The following is a 19,955-nucleotide window of genomic DNA, read 5'->3' as shown; positions in this document are numbered from 1 at the left end:
CAAATGTGTCAGGGCAAAGTTGTGTATCAGCACACTGTTTCAACTCCACTATTCTAACGTGGTATACTGCAATTCACTTCTGATATTAACTACTCAAGACGGCCCAGACCCCACACGTTAAGGACTAGTCCTCCATAAGAGTAGCCTCCTTCTGACATGAGCTGCTATTTCCACGCATCACCGAGCCTGGCTGGCACGCTACAAATTCAGGGGTTCCTGCAACCTCCTCACATTCGATAATTCATTACAACAACTTACTGAACTCAGGGGAAGTGTGACACTTACAACTATAGTTTTACTACAAAGGAGACACATTGGGTGAAGTCTGGGAGGGTCCCAGATGCAGTTTCCATGCTCTCCCCTAAGGAATCAGGGCCTGACACCCTCCCAGTATATTAATGTGTTCACTAACCAGGAAGAACCCCTGAGCTTCAATGCCCAGAAACTTTTTAAAACTTCATTACTTAGGGATGGTTCATTAAATCGCTGGCTCCGCTAAAGGTCAGGCAGCTAAAAGTCTCAATCCTCGCCAGGCGTGGTCCTTCTGGTGAACAGCCTCCAACCTGAAGCTATGTAGAGGCCTACCTCATTAGTATAAAAAAAGATACTCCTATCATTCAAAATTCCAAGGCTTTTTAAAGCTTCGTAGCAAGACCTGGGGACAAGAACCAGATATATTTTTTATTGTACCAAACACAGACAGACCTGAATTTAAATCCTACATCTTCCACCTACTAGCTCCAAATCCTTCGATAAAATGATTGCTTTTCAGGTCTTCAGCTTAGTTCTCTGCAAAACAACGATAATACTAGATATCTTGTGCAACTGTAGTGAGAATTAAGTAGGATAAGCAGGAAGATACCAGGCACAGCAGAATGAGCAGAAGCTTTAAGTCAGTTCAGGATTCAAATCAGGTTCTACAACTAATTTGCTATGTAACCTGGAGCTAATCTTTTATTCTCTAAGTCAAAGCTGCTTTCTTTGGAAAAACTGTAACAAATCTATATTAAAGGATTTTAAATGTTTTCTATTCTTAAAAAATAAAATAAAATAGGATGTTTATCTCAACAATAATTACTTTGACTATGATAAAAATTATAAACCTTCCACAGAAAAATAACTTTTTGTGTCCCTGGTGTGCATACTTTTATAAAAGCACTTATAATTTTTTAAGTATCTCCATAAATGTCTGGCAAACTCCTACATGTTATACGTCCCCAAATGTGTATACAGAAATATAAACAAGAGAAATCAAAAAGTAAACAAAAAATTCAAGTTTACTAAAAAATTGTAAATACTTATCAAAACAACTATTGCTCCATGCTATAAAATGAAAAGAAGAAAGAAAATTCTTTGTACTGCCACTTCCAATTTTCAAGAATAGGGCTGATCCATAATGCTTCCTGGTCTTACCCTCTTCCCTTCAGAGATTTCCTTTGCTGAAAGTATGGAATGATTAAGATTTAATAATGAAACTGGGACTAGCATACATTAGTGGACCCCTTTAACTTCTTAAAGATTCAGATTATTCTACATAAAAATAAGAATGTAGAAACCTCTCCCTAACTATACAAAATCATCTTCCTCATAAGCAAGAATTCAATATGAATAGTTAAACTTCTATAATACTTGGTTGATCAAAGACAGTCTAAAGAAAGAGGGCTACTGCCTTCTGGCAAACACACAGCACATTTTTTCTCAAAATGTGTAACTAGTTACTATCTGTTTATCTTTGCCTTGAATCTAAAGTCTCCTCTGGAATGCCTTTCTAGCCACTTTCAATCAAATGAAATATTCCTCATAAGTGCTTTCTCTGGTCAATTTTTCTACATCTCTCACTTGACATAAGCTCCCTAACAACAGTCTGTGTATCATTCATCTCTGACAATGCTTATTAACATAGTCAAGATGCCAAATGACATAGGTGAGAAACACAAATAGATGACAGAAAAAAAAAAAAAAAAAGGAGAGGTTACAGAAAATATTTATAATGTGTTCAATATTTTAAGGCATAAGTTCATTCACAATCCTGTCTGTATTCTCATTGGTTTTACCCTTAAGGAAATAATTAAAAAGAAAAAAAAGATAAGAATATATTTCATATATACACATATATGCATATATAGTATATATACACACCTGCACATCTAAATGCAGACATTTTCAACAACAGCAAAAAACTGGCTAATTCAAACCAACAAATATTTAATAACTTAGCAAATATTTATCAAGTACCTGTACTTGGGCTTGAGAACAAAGTATTGAATGAAAAAGGATAAATTTCCCCACTGTTATGAAACTTACACTCTAGATGGAAAATCAAACATTATATAATAATTTCCTAATAAGAAAACAATGGTTAAATAAATAATGCTTTATTAATGTATAATACACATGTTTTCAAGAACTCAAAAACTGAACTTCTTTGAGACACACGGTTATATCTTCCCTTCAGAACTGCCAGCCATACAGGACAATGCCACAAACATACTCATTCACTGATCTAGCCCCACTGTCCCCTTTGTGTTACAAACTGTTTATCCAGCTGGAAGGTAAAGAAAGCAGGTGTAATATAAAATTATCACTAAAAATGATAAACATGAAAAACTGGAAAATCTCACAAAACTGTACCACAACTAGATTATAACTTTGCAAAGAGCAAATTTACTCATGGATAATAATTAAAACAGCAATAGAAGCAAAAGAACTAGTTATATTATCAAGAGTTATAGAATTTAAACTTTTTTCTGTTCTGCTTTAAATAAAAACAATGGGTTGTTTATTTCATCTCTCTAAATAAGTCCAAAAAATGGCAAAGAAAATATCTTGTGGGTTGTTTTAATAAATATCCATTTTCACAAGCCCCAGTACGAAGTCTACTGATCTGCTTCAGACAAATGAGAAAAAAGTGAAAATTATTAAGAAAAATATAGGTTAACTTCATATAAAGTATGGTGGATAATTTTCTACCTTCAAACTTTTTTCTTGAGCTACTATCATAGAAACATGGTAAATTAATTCTCAATAGGCACATGGTAGATTAGTTCTCAATAAGAGCATGACAGATTAGTTCTTGATAGGAATATGGTAGGTTAATACTAAATAGGAACATGGTAAATTAGACACAAGGAGTAATCTTATCAAAGCTCAATCTCAAATATTTTTGGTTTGGTTTTTATTTTTTAAAAAAAGACCCCAGGTATTCCTTGGTGGTGCCGTGGTTAAGAATCTGCCTGCCAATGCGGGGGACATGAGTTCGATCCCTGGTCGGGGAAGATCCCACATGCTGCAGAGCAACTAAGCCCATGCTCCACAACTACCCAGCCTGTGCTCCACAGCCCACGAACCACAACTACTGAGCCCACATGCTGCAACTACTGAAGCCCAGGCACCTAGAACCCATTCTCCACAACAAGAGAAGCCACCACAATGAGAAGCTCACGCACTGCAACAAAGAGTAGACCCAACTCACTGCAACTAGAGAAAGCCTGCGTTGCAGCAACAAAGACCCAAAACAGCCAATAAATAATAAAATTTTAAAAAATTAAAAAAATAAAAAGACACCAACAAAATCTGTTAAGGTTCCAAAAATGTAATCCCATGACTTTGTGTCCAGTATTAATTATGAGTGGTGAATCATTTCTTATAAATAATATTTAAAAGAGAAATGGAAAGCAAACATTACCTTTGAAACTACTTTAGTGTTTGTGCTAAATCTATAAGTCCTATCTATTAAAGGCTGTAATTATTAACATCGTAACACCGTAGTTCCTGTTCTCCACCCAGTCCAGGCTCCTCACCGGCTGTCACATTGACAGAAGCTTCGCAGATCTAGTTAAGGATATTTTTTACTCATATTCCTTACAGTGCCCATTCACCCATGAAGATGAACAAATAATGTTATTTAAAGCAAAACAATGCAAGCTCAACTGATATTACTCATTCTGTCCTTTACTCATGAAAACATTCCCTATTCTCATGTAAGCTACCAATTAGGATAAAAGAATGCTGAGGCTAACATCCCACCAACAACTGGGACTCCATCTACTAGTGTAACCTTGGGCAGAGCTACCCCTAGGATATGTGGAGGTCCTAGGCATAAAATTTTTGTAAGGTATCTGTCTGAATAAATAATTGATTTTACAAAATTCTCATAAGCCCATGAGAGCTATAGTGATTTATCAATGACGTTTTCAAATATGGAGTAGAAAACAGATACTTACTGTTTATTTATTGTCTAATCATGCACATATCTGTGGTTTTTACTGTCATATGTACATAACTAATTTCATAACTCCCACCCAAGAAAAAGGTAACAATACTCTTATTACTCACCATGGTCTTAGGACATGTTGGTATTGAAACAATATACATCTGCTGTGACTCCTTGATGCCATTTAGTCAATGCTGGTTATATCACTACTAATGACACTTTTCTTCCATTATAATGCTTATAAACACTGACTTCCAATGACTCTCTCAAAGGTTGCTAGATTTTGTTTGTTTCTTTGTAGACCTCAAGTCTTAACCAGTGTAAGCAGGAATGTGTGAATAATTCGCTTTCTGGTCATGTTAAATTTACTGTTAGGAATTTCATAGCATAAAAGTAGAACAATACATATTCCAACCATGTCCTCTCCTGAAATCTTCAGGCCCTGATCACTACTAGATCATTACCAGAATGTGAAATCTTTCAATGTGGAATGCTCTTCTGCCTCCCACACACCAATACCAGGAGGAGGAAACAGGTCCTCCCACCCATGGAGAGGTGGGGCAGAAGAGTACAGAAACGGAAAAGATCATTTTAAAATACCTACAGAGGTGCAACAGACCCAGAATAGCCAAAACAATCTTAAAAAAGAAAAACAGACTTAGGGAACCCTAATTTCCCAATTTCAAAATCTACAAAACTATAATAATCAAGATAGGATGGAATTAGCATAAGCATAGACATACATACAGATCAATGGAAAAGGATTTAGAATCCAGAAATAAATCCATACATATATAGTCAACTGATTTTTGACAAGGATACCATGACCTTTAAATGGAGAAAGAATAGTCTTTCAACACATGGTGCTGGGACAACTGTATATACACATGAAAAAGAACAAATTTGGCCCTAACACCAACTTAATTAAATCAAAAGGGATCAATATTTAATATGTAACACTATAAAAACTCTAAGAAGAAAACATAGGTGTAAATCTTCATGACCTTATGTTACACAATTTATGTATGACACAAAAAGCACAAGGAATCAAAGAAAAAATAAATAAACTAGACTTCTGCAAAATAAAAACCTTTGTGCAACCAATGACAGTATCAAGAAAGTGCAAAGATAACTCACATATGGGAGAAAATATTTCCAACTCATGTATCTGATAACACTTATGTATACCATATATACAGAACTCTTATATCTCAACAGCAAAAACCCAAATAAGCCAAGTGAAAAATGGATAAAGAATCTGAATAGAAATATCAAAGAACACTAAAATAGAGAATAAAGAAACTGAATAGAGAAATTATAAAAAAGATATACAAATAGCCAATAGGCACATGAAATGATGCTCAAAACCATTTAGCCATTAGAGAAGTGCAAATAAAAACCAAAATGAGGTACCACCTCACACCCATCTGGGTGGCTATTAAAAATAAATAAAAATAAATAAAAGGTCAGGGATATAGCTGTGTTGGCAAGGATATGGAGAAACTGGAGTGCTCATAAATTGCTGGTGGGAATGTAAAATGGTGCAGCCACTACAGAAAGCAGTTTGACAGTTCCCCCAAAAGTTAAACCAGAGTGACCATGTGATCAAACAATTCTATTTCTCGGTATATACATAAGAGAACTGAAAACGTGTTCACAGGAAAACCTGTACTTTAAAACTTCTTTTTAATAGAGAAGCAGTATTCATAACAGCCAAAAGGTAGAAAAAATCAAAATGTTTATCAACTGATGAATGGACTTTAAAAAATGTGGTGTATCTGTGCAATGGAATATTATTCAGCCATAAAAAAGAAAGAAGTGCTGATACATGCTACAACACGGGTGAACCCTGAAAACATTGTACTTAGTGGAAAAAACCCAGACACAAAAGGCCACATATGTATGACTCCAAAAAGGCCACATATGTATGACTCCATTTACACAAAAAGTTTAGAACAGGAAAATCCACGAAGACTGAATGTGGATTAGAAAGTTCTATGGGATGTGATGGGGTGGAATGGGACTGACTGCTAATCAATGCAGGGTTTCTGAGACAATAAAAATGTTCTAGAATTAAAAAGTGCCGACAGTTGCACAACCTTGTAAATATAACTAAACATCACTGAATTGTACATTTTCAATGGGTAACTTTTGGCATTTGAAGTTACATCTCATTATAACCCTAACCCATAAATGCCACATCATAACATTATAATTTTTGCTTTAAACTGTCAGGCTTAATTTTTCTTAATGTGGGCAGAGAAGACTTTTATATTTATCCACATACAGATCTTCCTTGACTTATGATGAAGCTACACCCCAATAAACCTGTCATAAGTTGAAAATTTCCTAAGTTGAAAATGCATGTAACACACCTGACCTACCCAATAGCTGAGCTTAGTCTACCTTAGACATGCTCAGAACACTTACATTAGCCTACAGTCAGGCAAAATCATGTAACACAAAGCCTGTTTTATAATGAAGTGTTGAATACTCATGTAATTTATTGACTACTGTATTGAAAGTGAAAAACAGAATGACTGTATGGGTACAGAAAGGTTTTAAGTGTATCAGTTGTTCACCCTGTGATCATGGGGCTGACTGGGCACTCTAGCTTACTGCTGTTGCCCAGCAGCACAACAGAGTATCTGCCACACACTGCTAACCTGGGAAAAGATCAAAATTCAAAATTTGAGGTACAGTTTCTACTGAACATCTATCACTTTTGCACCATCATTAAGTCAAAAAGAATCACAAGTTGAACCATCAAATCTGCAGTGCTCTTCATTCCATCCTGAAAAAAATCTTAGTTTTCATCTGAAGAAAGGAAAGAACTTCCTTTAGTATTTCTTGTAGTGTAGATCTACTGCAATATTTTAATTTTTGTTTATCTGAGAATGTCTTTATTTTGCCTTCATTCTTGAATGATATTTTCACTGATCATAAAATTTTGGGTTGACTTTCGTTTTTTCAGCCCTTTAAAGGTGTTCTATAGCCTGCCGCCTGCACTGTTTCTGATAAGTAGTCAGCTACCATTTGTTATGATTGTACCATTTCTCAGGGTGCTTTCAAAATATTTTCTCTATTTATAATTTTCAACATCTTGACTATGATGTCACTAAATGTGATTTTCTTGTATTTATCCTGTTTGAAATTCACTGAGCTTCTTGAGTATGTAAATCTATGCCTTTCACCAATTTGGGGAAACTTTCAGCCATTATTTTTCCAAAAATTTTTGCCTGAATTTTCCCTCTTTGCCACTTCTAGGACTCCATTAAGCATGTGTTGTTGGACCCTTTTATATTGTCCTACCAGTCACTGAAGCTAGCTTCATTTTCTAAAATCTCCTTTTTCACTTTTTCCGATTGAGTTAATTTCTACTGATCTATCAATATCACTGACTCTTATTTTTTCCCAATCTTCTGCAATCCCATATAATAGAATTTTTATTTCAGCTATTGTATATTTACAGAATTTTCATTTGATTCTTTTTTTCCAATTTCTATTTTTCTGTTGAGTGTTTTGGTCTGTGCATTCATCATGTGCATATTTTCCTTTATGTCCTGGAACGGAATTACAAGAGTTACTAATTCTAATATATGAGTCATATCAGGGTCTGTCTCAATTAATTAATTGCCCTTTCACTTAAGTATAGGTCACGTTTCTCAGATTACGTGTGTATCTGTCAGTGTTTGTCTAATAAAAGTGGAGGGTATCCTCATTATTAGTGACATATTTTAGACTCTAGATTCCATTATGCTCTTCTGAAGAGTATTTAATTTTTGCTGAAACGGCAGTTAACTTGGCTGTACTCACTCTCCACACTGCTTCCTCCCATGTAGTGAGAAACAACTGGAATCTGTGTAGTTCTGATATCCTGTAAGATTTAAATGCATAATTTGGGGTTTTCTCTGGGAGGTTCTCCTTTACATTCTCTAACTTTTAAGCTCCTGCAGCCACCCCAAACTCTGTGTTGTGATTTCTATCCAAGTATAGCCACCCTGAACAACATCGATGAGTGCCTGCCCTTGGGTGAAAAGCAGTGAAAAATGAAAAACTCTCGTTTGTGCCACTCTCATCTTCAAAATGTCAATCCTCCAGTTTCTGCCAGCTCTCTTCCCCTTGTACTGTGTCTTCAAATATTTTTATATTCTTTTTGTATTTTTACAAAGTGTATTTCAAAAACATGTTTAATATACTTTATATGTCCAAAATTTGTCATTGTTATTTGCAAGAAAAGTAATCTGACACATGCTGCTCTGTCATTACTGAAAGTAGAACACCTAGGATTTTTGTTCTTCCAGCTCACTATTGGAGTATAATTGCTTTACAATGTTGTGCCAGTTTCTGCTGTAAGCAAAGTGTATCAGCTTTATTTCTATATATATCCCTATATCTTGTCCCTCTTGAGCTTCCCTCCTACCCTCCCTATCCCACCACTCAAGGTCATCACCAATCATCCAGTTGACCTCCCTGTTATGCAGCAGCTCCCCACTAGCTACCTATTTTACATTTGGTAGTATATATATATGTTAATGCTACTCTCTCACTTTGTCCCAGCTTCCCCCTCCCCCCACATCCTCAAGTCTGTTCTCTATGTCTGCATCTTTATTCTTGTCCTGCCATTGGGTTCATCAGTACCGTTTTCTTAGATTTCATATATATGAGTTAGCATATGGTATTTTTCTCTTTCTGATTAACTTAACTCTGTGTGACACACTCCAGGTCCATCCACCTCAATACAAATAACTCAATCTCATTCCTTTTTATGGCTGAGTAATATTCCACTGTATATATGTGCCACATCTTCTTTATCCATTCATCTGTGGATGGGCATTTAGGTTGCTTCCATGTCCTGGCTATTGTAAATAGTGCTACAATGAACACTGCGGTACATGTTTCTTTTTGGATTATGGTTTTCTCAGGGTATATGCCCAGTAATGGGATTGTTGGGTCATATGGTACTTCTATTTTTAGTTTCTTAAGGAAATTCCATAGTGTTGACTATAGTGGCTGTACCAACTTACATTCCCACCAACAGTGCAGGAGGGTTCCCTTCTCTCCACACCCTGTCCAGTATTTATTGTTTCAAGATTTTTTGATGATGGCCATTCTGATCGGTGTGAGGTGATACCTTGGGGCTTTGATTTGCATTTCTCTGATGATTAGTGATGCTGAGCAACTTTTCATGTGTTTGTTGGCCATCTGCATGTCTTCTTGGGAGAAATGTCTATTTAGGTCTTCTGCCCATTTGTGGATTGGGTTGTTTGTTTCTTTGATACTGAGCTACATGAGCTGCTTGTATATTTTGGAGATTAATCCTTTGTCAGTTGCTTCATTGGCAAATATTTTCTCCCATTCTGAGGGTCGTCTTCTTGTCTCATTTATGGTTTCTTTTGCTGTGCAAAAGCTTTTAAGTTTCATTAGATTCCACTTATTTTTGTTTCTTACTTCCATTAGCCTAGGAGGTGGGTCAAAAAGGATCTTCCTTTGGTTTATGTCATAGAGTGTTCTATGTTTTCCTCTAACAGTTTTATAGTGTCTGGCCTTACATTTAGATCTTTAATCCATTTTGGGTTTATTTTTGTGTATGGTGTTAGGAAGTGTTCTAATTTCATTCTTTTACATGTTGCTGTCCAATTTCCCCAGCACCACTTATTTAAGAGGCTATCTTTTCTCCATTGCATATTCTTGCCTCCTTTGTCAAAGATAAGTTTATCTCTATCCTGTTCCACTGATCTATATTTCTGTTCTTCTGCCAGTACCATACTGTCTTGATCACTGTGGCCTTGTAGTATAGTTTGAAGTCAGGGAGCCTGATTCCTCCAGCTCCATCTTTCCTTTTCAAGATTCCTTTGGCTATTCAGGGTCTTTTGCATTTCCATACAAATTGAAAATTTCTTGTTCTAGTTCTGTGAAAGATGCCATTGGTAATTTGATATTGATTGCACTGAATCTGTAGATTGCTTTGGGTAGTATAGTCATTTTCACAATGTTGAGTCTTCCTATCCAAGGACATAGTATGTCTCTCCATCTGTTTGTATATCTTTGATTTCTTTCATCAGTGTCTTATAGCTTTCTGCATACAGGTCTTTTGCCTCCTTAGGCAGGTTTATTCCTAGGCATTTTATTCTTTTTGTTGCATTGGTGAATGTGAGTGTTTCCTTAATTTCTCTTTCTGCTCCTTTGTTGTTAGTGTATAGGAATGCAAGAGATTTCTGTGCATTCATTTTGTATCCTACTACTTTACTACACTCATCAATTAGTGCTAGCAGTTTTCTGGTAGAATCTTTAGGGTTTTCTATGTATAATATCATGTCATCTGCAAAGAGTGACAATTTAACTTCTTCTTTTCCAATTTGGATTCCTTTGATTTCATTTTCTTCTCTGATTGCTGTGATTAAAACTCCCAAAACTATGTTGAATAATAGTGGTGAGAGTGGGCATCCTTGTCTTGTTCCTGTTCTTAGAGGGAATGCTTTCAGTTTTTCACCATTGAGAATGATGTTGGCTGTTGGTTTGTCATATATGGCTTTTACTTTGTTGAGGTAGCTTCCTTCTGTGTCCACTTTCTGGAGTTTTTAATCATAAATGGATGTAGAATTTTGTCTAAAGCTTTTTCTGCACCTATTGAGATTATCATATGGTTTTTATCCTTCAATTTCTTAATATGGTGTATCACATTGATTGATTTGTGTATACTGACGAATCCTTGCATTCCAGAGATAAACCCCACTTGATCATGGTGTATGATCTTTTTCATGTACTGCTGGATTCTGCTAGCTAGTATTTTGTTGAGGATTTTTGTATCTATATTCATCAGTGATACTGGCCTGTAATTTTCTTTTTTGTGACATCTTTGTCTGGTTTTGGTATCAGGGTGATGGTAGCCTGCAGAATGAGTTTGGGAGTGTTCCTCCTTCTGCTATATTTTGGAAGAGTTTGAGAAGGATAGGTGTCAGCTCTTCTCTAAATGTTTGATAGAACTCGCCTTTGAATCCATCTGGCCCTGAGCTTTTGTTTGTTGGAAGATTTTTAATCAGTTTCAATTTCAGTGCTTGTGATTGGTCTGTTCATATGTTCTATTTCTTCCTGGTTCAGTCTTGAAAGATTGTACTTTTCTAAGAATTTGTCCATTTCTCCCAGGTTGTCCAATTTATTGGCATATAGTTGCTTGTAGTAGTCTCTCATGATCTTTTGTATCTCTGTGGTGTCTGCTGTTACTTCTTTTCCATTTCTAATTCTGTTGATTTGCATCTTCTCCCTTATTTTCCTGATGAGTCTGGCTAATGGTTTATCAATTTTGTTTATCTGCTCAAAGAACCAGCTTTTAGTTTTATTGATCTTTGCTATTCTTTCCTTCCTTTCTTTTTCATTTATTTCTGATCTGATCTTTATGATTTCTTTCCTTCTGCTAACTCTGGGTTTTTTGGTTCTTCTTTCTCTAATTGTTTTAGGTGTAAGGTTAGGTTGTTTATTTGATATTTTTCTCATCTCTGGAGATAGGATTGTATTGCTGTAAACTTCCCTCTTAAAACTGCTTTTCTGCATCCCACAGATTTCAGGTCATTGTGCTTTCATTGTCATTTGTTTCCTTCCTTCCTTCCTGCCTTCCTTCCTTCCTGCCTTCCTTCCTGCCTGCCTTCCTTCCTGCCTTCCTGCCTCCCTCCCTCCCTCCCTGCCTTCCTTCCTTCCTGCCTGCCTTCCTTCCTGCCTTCCTGCCTCCCTCCCTGCCTTCCTTCCTTCCTTCCTGCCTTCTTTCTTTCTTTAATTGGCTGTGTTGGGTCTTTTTTGCTGTGCGTGGGCTTTCTTTATTTGTAGTAAGTGAGGACTACTCCTTGTTGTGGTGCGCAGGCTCCTCATTGCCGTGGCTTCTCTTGTTGCAGAGCACGGGCTCTAGGCACATGGGCTCCAGTAGTTGTAGCACACAGGCTCAATAGTTGTGGCTCACAGGCTCTAAAGCACAGGCTCAACAGTTGTGGTGCATGGGCTTAGTTGCTCCACGGCATGTGGGATCTTCCTGGAGCAGGGATCGAACCCATGTCCCCTGCATTGGCAGGTGGATTCTTAATCACTGCGCCACCTAGGAAGCCCTCTAGGTATTTTTTGACAACTTTGATTTCTTCAGTGATCTCTTGGTTGTTTATTAGCATATTGTTTAGCTTCCATGTGTTTTTATTTTTTACAGTTTTCTTTCCTATAATTGATATCTAGTCTCATGGTGTTGCAGTCAGAAAAGATGCTTGATATGATTTCAATTTTCTTAAGTTTACCAAGGCTTAATTTGTGACCCAAGATGTGATCTATTCTGGAGAATGTTCCATGTGCACTTGAGAAGAAAGTGTATTCTGTCCTTTTTGGATGGAATGTCCTATAAATATCAATTAAGTCCATCTGGTGTAATGTGTCATTTAAAGCTTGTGTTTCCTTATTTATTTTCTGTTTGGATGATCTGTCCATTGGTGTAAGTGGGGTGTTAAAGTCTCCTACTATTATTATGTTACTGTCGATTTCTCTTTTCATGGCTGTTAGCACTTGCCTTATGTACTGCGGTGCTACTACACTGGGTGCATAGATTTTTAGAATTATTATATGTTCTTCTTGGATGGATCCCTTGATCATTATGTAGTGTCCTTCCTTGTCTCTTGTAATAGTCGTTATTTTAAAGTCTAATTTGTCTGATATGAGTATTGCTACTCCAGCTTTCTTTAGACTTCTATTTGCATGGAATATCTTTTTCCATCCCCTCACTTTCAGTCTGTATGTGTCCCTAAATCTGAAGTGGGTCCCTAGCAGACAGCATATAGAAGGGTCTTGTTTTTGTATCCATTCAGCCAGTCTATGTCTTTTGTTTGGAGCATTTAATCCATTTACATTTAAGGTGATTATTGACATGTATGTTCCTATTACTGTTCTCTTAATTGTTTTGGGATTGTTTTTGTAGGTCTTTTCCTTTTCTTATGTTTCCTGCCTAGAGAAGTTCTTTACCATTTGTTGTAAAGCTGGTTTGGTGGTGCTGAATTCTCTTAACTTTTGCTTGTCTGTAAAGCTTTTGATTTCTCTGTCAAACTTGAGTGAGATTCTTGCTGAGCAGATTACTCTTGGCTGTAGGTTTTTCTCTTTCAAGCCTTTAAATATATCCTACCACTCACTTCTGGCCTGCAGAGTTTCTGCAGACAGATCAGCTGTTATTCTTATTGGGTTTCCCTTAAATGTTATTTGTTGCTTTTCTCTTGCTGCTTTTAATATTTTTAATTTGTGTTTAATTTGTTAGTTTGATTAATATGTGCCTCAGTGTGTTTCTCCTTCAGTTTATTCTGTATGGGACTCTCTGTGCTTCTTGGACTTGATGTGACTACTTCCTTTCCCATGTTGGGGAAGTTTTCTACTATAACCTCTTCAAATATTTTCTCAGACACCTTCTTGTCTTCTTCTTCCTGGATGACTTTGATTCAAATGTTGGTGCGCTTAGTGTTGTCCCCAAGGTCTCTGAGACTATCCTCCATTCTTTTTATTATTTTTTCTTTTTCCTGCTCTGTGGCAGTTATTTCCACCATTCTATCTTCCAGCTCACTTACTCATTCTTCTGCCTCAGTTATTCTGCTGTTGATTCCGCTAGAGTATTTTTAATTTCAATTCTTGTGTTCTTCATTACTGTTTGTTTGCTCGTTAGTTCTTCTACGTCCTTGTTAAATGTTTCTTGTATTTTCTCTGCTTTGTTTTTGAGATTTTGGATCATCTTTACTATCATTACTCTGAATTCTTCTGCAGGCAATTTGCCTATTTCTTCTTCATTTATCTGGTCTTGTGGGTTTTCATCTTGCTCCTCTGCCTGAAAGATATTTCTCTGTCTTCTCATTTTACCTAATTTACAGTATTTGAGATCTCCTTTCCCTAGGCTGCCTAGTCGTAATTCCAGTTGCTTCTGTTCTCTGCCCCTTGTGGTGGAGTTGGTCCAGTGTCTTGAGCAGGCTTCCTGATGGAAGGGACTGGTGCCTGCGTTCTGGTGGGTGGATCTGAGTCTTTTCCCTCTGATGAGCAGGGCCATGTCAGGTGGTGTGTTTTGGGGTATCTATGAGCTTAGTATGACTTTAGGTAGTCTGTGTGCTGATGTGTGAGTTTGTGTTCCAGTCTTGTTTGTAGTTTGGTGTGAAGTATCCAGCATTGGCAGTTTCAGGCAGTCAAGCGAAACCAGGTCTTGGACTCTGACATAGGCCTCTGTGAGAGCTCTCTGTGATTAATAATCCCTGTGGCTAGGGAATCTCTAGTGGTCCTGTGTCCTGGACTCAGTGCTCCCTATCCACAACCTCAGGCCCAACTTCTGGTTGAGGAGTCAAGACCTTGCAGGTCACTTGTCCCAGCAATAAAGGGGATTAAAAAAGACTAACCAAGCTCCAGACTAATGGTAAAAAGTTTAATCAGACTAAAGCACTAGCACAACCAGACAAAAGAACCCCAGAACGAAATCAGACAAAAGGAACACCAGCAAAAACTCAAAACCAAAGAAAACAAAACCAAAACAGTGTCAACTGAAGAATGATGCAAAGAAACAAAACAGACAAGAATGATTAAACAAAGAAAAAAAGGGAGAGAGAAGGGAAGAAGACAGAGCAACAGAAGAGCAATGTAGAAATGGAAATATATAAAAAAGTTTAAAAAGGAAAAGAAAAAGAAAAAAAATAATAACAAAACCCCAGAGGAATTGTCACAACAAGGACCAAATATAACAGGGACCAAATAGAAACAAGGACCAAATACAACAAAGAGCAAGAGAGCAACCATATAGACTGAAGATCCCCAAAGCAAAATCAAACAACCAGAATTAGAACTAAGATAAAGATAAAACCTAAAATCAAAAACTAAAGCAGTGTGTTGACTAAAGAATAATGCAAGGAAAGAGAGCATACAATTAAATGATTAAAAATATAAGATAAAATAAAATAAAATAAAATGGGATAAAACACAGAGCAACAGAAGAGCATAGCATAAATGGAAATATAAAAAGAAAAAAAAAGAAAAGAAATGTATTAAAGATAAAGAAGACAACAAAGATGGGGGAAAGAACTCAGCACAACTGGGGATTGAAATATATAAAAAGTATAATAGTAAAAATAAAAGTAAAAAATAGTATAAAAAATACATTATAAAACACAAAGATCCCATAAGACTAAAATCATAAAAAAAAAAAAAGGCCAGAACCAACAACACAAAGTATCAAAACAACAGAATTAATAATAATAATTCTGCTTCCCTGGGGTCTCAGCTGTAAGTGTCCCTTGTACACGCCTTGAGCCACAGGCCTCCTTCGCCTCCCCAGGAGGCTCTCCTCTGCCTCTGGGTTGGACTCTGGACCTGCTGTGGGTCCTATGGGGTCCACTTAGGCTCTGATTTGGCCCAATTCCTGCATCTGCTTGTTCCCAAAGTCCACAGCTGTCAGAGCTAGACCTTTTTCATTTGTGGGAACATTCACTGTCTACTCAGATATTCCAAAGACACAGGGACTACCTTGCTGATCACAGGGATTTAGTCTGCAGCTTGTACAGCTGATGGAAAGATTTTAGAGTGTCTTCCTTAGTCCCCCTGTCCCTGGCATTCAGCTTTGTTTTTGTCCCAACCTCTGTGTGTGGCCCAACCACAGGAGTCTGGTTCTGAGGCTGCCTTGGAGCTCTTGGGTCTGCCTCAGTGAGGACTTCCTTTATTATTCATCTGCAGGTGCCGGCATGCGGGGAGAGAGAGGATATGATAGTGGCTCCACCCCCAGCGTGTGAGTCAGCAGTAGAGCCCTGCTTGGATCCACCAAACGCATGGGGATGCCGGCAGCCACAGGTGTAGGAAATCTAGCTTTAGTGTGGTTTTTTCACTGGTGCCCAGGGTAAGGTGCTTGAAGGCCAGCCCTCAGGGGGCTTTTTGTATTACTCTGTGAAGGCGGAGCTTCCTTTACTGTTCATCTACAGGCGCTGGTGTGTGGGGAGAGAGAGGGTACAATAGTGGCTCCTCCCCCTGCACGTGAGTCAGCAGTAGCACCCTGGTTGGATCATGGGTGCCCTAAGGATTTTTTTTAATTAGAAAACTAGAGGACTATAAAAGTCACACTATGATGACCCATATCATTACTTTTTAATTTATATAGGTGTAATGGTAATTCCTATAGCAGTCCTTTTTCTATTCTACTCCTTCTTATACCAGAAAACAGATGAATTTGGGAAATGAAAGGAAAAAGAGGACAGGAAAATGAAGGGAAATGGGATGACAGGGTGACAGTGAAAGAGGAGGAAGATTTATACTAAAAAAAAATGACAAAGTCCCTGCCCTGGTATGTCATAAGGTAAAATTTAACCAATTAAGAAGGGAGGTGTGGAAAAATAAGGATGTTAAGTTCTGAAACAGATGGTACAAATGATACTGGCATACTCACTTTCTTAAAGAGAATAAAAGCCAAAATATACTACATTATCAGATCATGAACAGATAGACCTTACATATATGCACACAGACTTATAACATAAAATAACAACAACAAAAACACCTACTCCTCAATACAATTCCTAAGAGTCTTCCTTTTTTACTATGAGAATTTACTGGAGTATGATTTGTTCCTTAAGTATAATGTTTCTATAATGAAATCTTTAAAATATAAACAAACAAAATCATGACTAAAAACTCCATATATTTCCCTTTACAAACATTAAATTGTCATTTTTATATAAACATAAGTATATTTTAGAGATGGTTTCTAAAATGTGTGTTTTTGATCATCATAATTAAATTCCTTCAAGTCTATACATGTTGTATACATTGGACAGTTCTCAGATATTAACAACTAGTACATACTTAGTCACATCATTTTATTCTAATTCATCATTAAAACTGATTAAAATGAAATTAAATGTATTACTTTCAAATTTTCATATAAATATAAACAAATAAATAATTACAAATATGCTCTTTAAATTTATAAATACTTTAGAAGTTTGCCAGATCACTTTCTAAATATCCTCCCATGTAAGAATATAAAATTTTGCTTAATCTAATTTTGTTAAAAAGTTTACATATTCCATATTTTGTGAGATACTGCATCATCTGTTCTGCCCTCACTGTTAAGAGTACAAAGAAAACATCTGTTTTATAACAATAAATCCATATTTCAAATTTAAAAATCATATTTGCTTTCTTTTTAAAACTACTACTTTCAGATCTTGCTTGTGCCACCCAGCTTCTGTTGCACACCTTCAACAAAAGCCCATACAGATGTAGAGAACAAACATATGGACACCAAGTGGGGAAAGCAGGGGAGGGGGTTGGGGCGGGATGAATTGGGAGACTGAAAGTGCCATATAAACATTACTAATAAGAAAAAAATATCAAATTGTACACTTTAAATACATGCAGTTTATTGCATGTCAATTATACCTCAATAAAAGTTCTTTAAAAAAAAAAAGCATATGCAAAACAAAACAAAAACAAAAACAAAAAAAACCAAAAGCCCAAACCTCACTCGTGTTATCTGATATTTATTAAGTCTACAAGCCTGTATTTGCACAGGAGTCACTACAAAAAGTACAAGAGAATTACATAACAAAGCTCACCTAAATCCAATAGTCTTCACACTTCCTGAAAAATGTAGGGTACACAGAAAACTCACAGCTGCATCTCTGCTGCCCTCTATAGGAATGGTTAGCTGAAAACCCAGACAGCAATAGTGAACAACAGGAAGTCACATCAATAATCAACCACATTTGCCAAATGTCCTAAAAGGCAACATTACAAACAGAAGTTATGGTCTCTGATTTCCCTAATGCTTTTCCTCCAAGGTATATTATTATGCTGTACTGCAAGGAAAACAACAGAAGTAATCAAGAGAATCTGGTATCAGACTACATGAGTTCAAACCTCATTCTGCTATTTACTAGCTATGTCTCAATTCCCTCATCTATAAGATGGGGCTAATAACAACATCTACATAACATGTTCAGCACTTCCCAAAGTGCATCACATGTAGTAATAACTTAGAGTTATTGTACTGTTACTAATGTTATCATTGCTGTTACTATTATTGACACTATAACCAAATGGCCAGGACCACAGCTCAGAAGCCAGAGTGCCTGAGTTAAAATCCAACTTCAGTCACTTATAACCACAGGAAAATTAATCTCTGTGCTTTAGAATCCTCATCTGGAAAATAGGAATGATAACAGCTCCCACCTCACAGAGTTATTGTGAGGTGTAAATAAGCTAATGCACATAGCAAAGCACTTAGAAAAGAGCCCCACATCAGAAGTACTGGGGATATTAGCTGCTGCTGTTAGGAGTTCAGTAGCCTTTACACAAGGAATAGCAGAACTCTATTCCAGAGAACTGCTGAAATCAAGCTTACAGGCATATGCTTCCTAGTTCAAAAATATCCCTCACTCCACCCTCGGAAAGGGATTCAAAACAGACCTGAATTACAATCAAGGCTTCCCACTGAGTTAAAATACAGTTCTTCTGTAGAGTAAGTATCCCCCCACCCCGCCCATATATTCCATTTCTACAAGCATGCATGAGAGGCGAGTAACAGCCTCATGAGTTATATAAGGGAGGTTTTGTTTCTGAAGAGCTAACAGTTATAAAATTCCTAATTATGGTATAACTCTTCCCTCTCCATGTTAGTCAATGTGCATGGCTCATTTTAACGCTGTAGCTAATCCAGTCAATGCCCTACTCCTCCCCTATGTCTTCAGTGATGCTGGCCCTATTTCCAACTTCCAGCACCCCTGTTTCTTTGCAGCAGGGCTTCATCTGGCTGGTGGAACTCATTTTTCCCACCTGTACAGTGGTCTGTAAAAACTAGGAAATACTCCTATCTCCCAACTCCACCATGGTGCAGCCCTCAGCCAGCGAATGAAGGGATCTGTGCATAAGTACTCCAGCTTCCCTGCCCCTCTGGTGGGATAATTCTGATGCTTGCAGAGGTTCCCAGCAGTACTAAGGTCCAGGTGCCCACAATGGTAACTTGCTGATATTGATGCCTTGATTGGCTGCCATCCCTTCCCAGACTCACTGGCCCACTTCACCCCCAGATGTTCTCAGGGCATGCTGCTATGGAAATTCAAAGACAAACAAACTTTAAGTAGAGGCAAGTCTACAAAAACTGCACATCATATATTTTACTTCTTTCAACCTCCCTGAAATATTGAATGAACAGAAGAGAATGGCTTTAGGTATTAGTATTAGGGAAGTATTAGGAAAAAAGTGCTGATGTGACTGCAAGATACTGGGCAGAGGGTATGCAGGTATATGAGTTAAAGTCTCCTGAGAGGTAGATGCCAAGACAGTATCAGCCCCAGAAGAGATTTATTGGGGGAAACACTGCAAAAGGGAAGAAAGCAGGAGTCAAGGAGAGCTTTAAGACCACAATGCAGGTCTGACAACTATGAAAGGAGGAGAAGGAAAGAGGACTGGGTAGAAGAGTCTGACTGCAGTGCAGCTCTAGGAAATTTTAGCTTGGCTGATGGTATGTTTTCAATTCAAAGTCACCCCTCAAGCAATTCTATTTGACTGTGTCACACTCTGGCATATTCAGTCAATGGCTAATAAATCTGAATACTAATAAATCTGAATCTAAAGTTTCACAAAAAATATTCTCACTGTTATACATTCTAATGTTGTCTATTTTATTCCACTATATTTTTTAAAGTTATTGAATTAAGTATAGTACCCACTGATGGGTCATAAAACACATTTTGAAAAAAATCAAGGATAT

General features: G+C 37.1%; 1 protein-coding gene across 9 annotated transcripts in view; it reads right to left on the bottom strand.

Moving 5' to 3' along the window:
- The window catches only part of SPIDR (scaffold protein involved in DNA repair), a 337,463-nt gene that overhangs the window by 268,749 nt on the left and 48,759 nt on the right, over positions 1–19,955 (bottom strand). The window lies entirely within an intron of this gene.

This window comes from Hippopotamus amphibius, chromosome 5 (assembly GCF_030028045.1).
Source record: "Hippopotamus amphibius kiboko isolate mHipAmp2 chromosome 5, mHipAmp2.hap2, whole genome shotgun sequence".
Classification (NCBI taxonomy): Eukaryota; Metazoa; Chordata; class Mammalia; order Artiodactyla; family Hippopotamidae; genus Hippopotamus; species Hippopotamus amphibius.
This window is presented reverse-complemented; position numbering and strand designations above follow the sequence as displayed.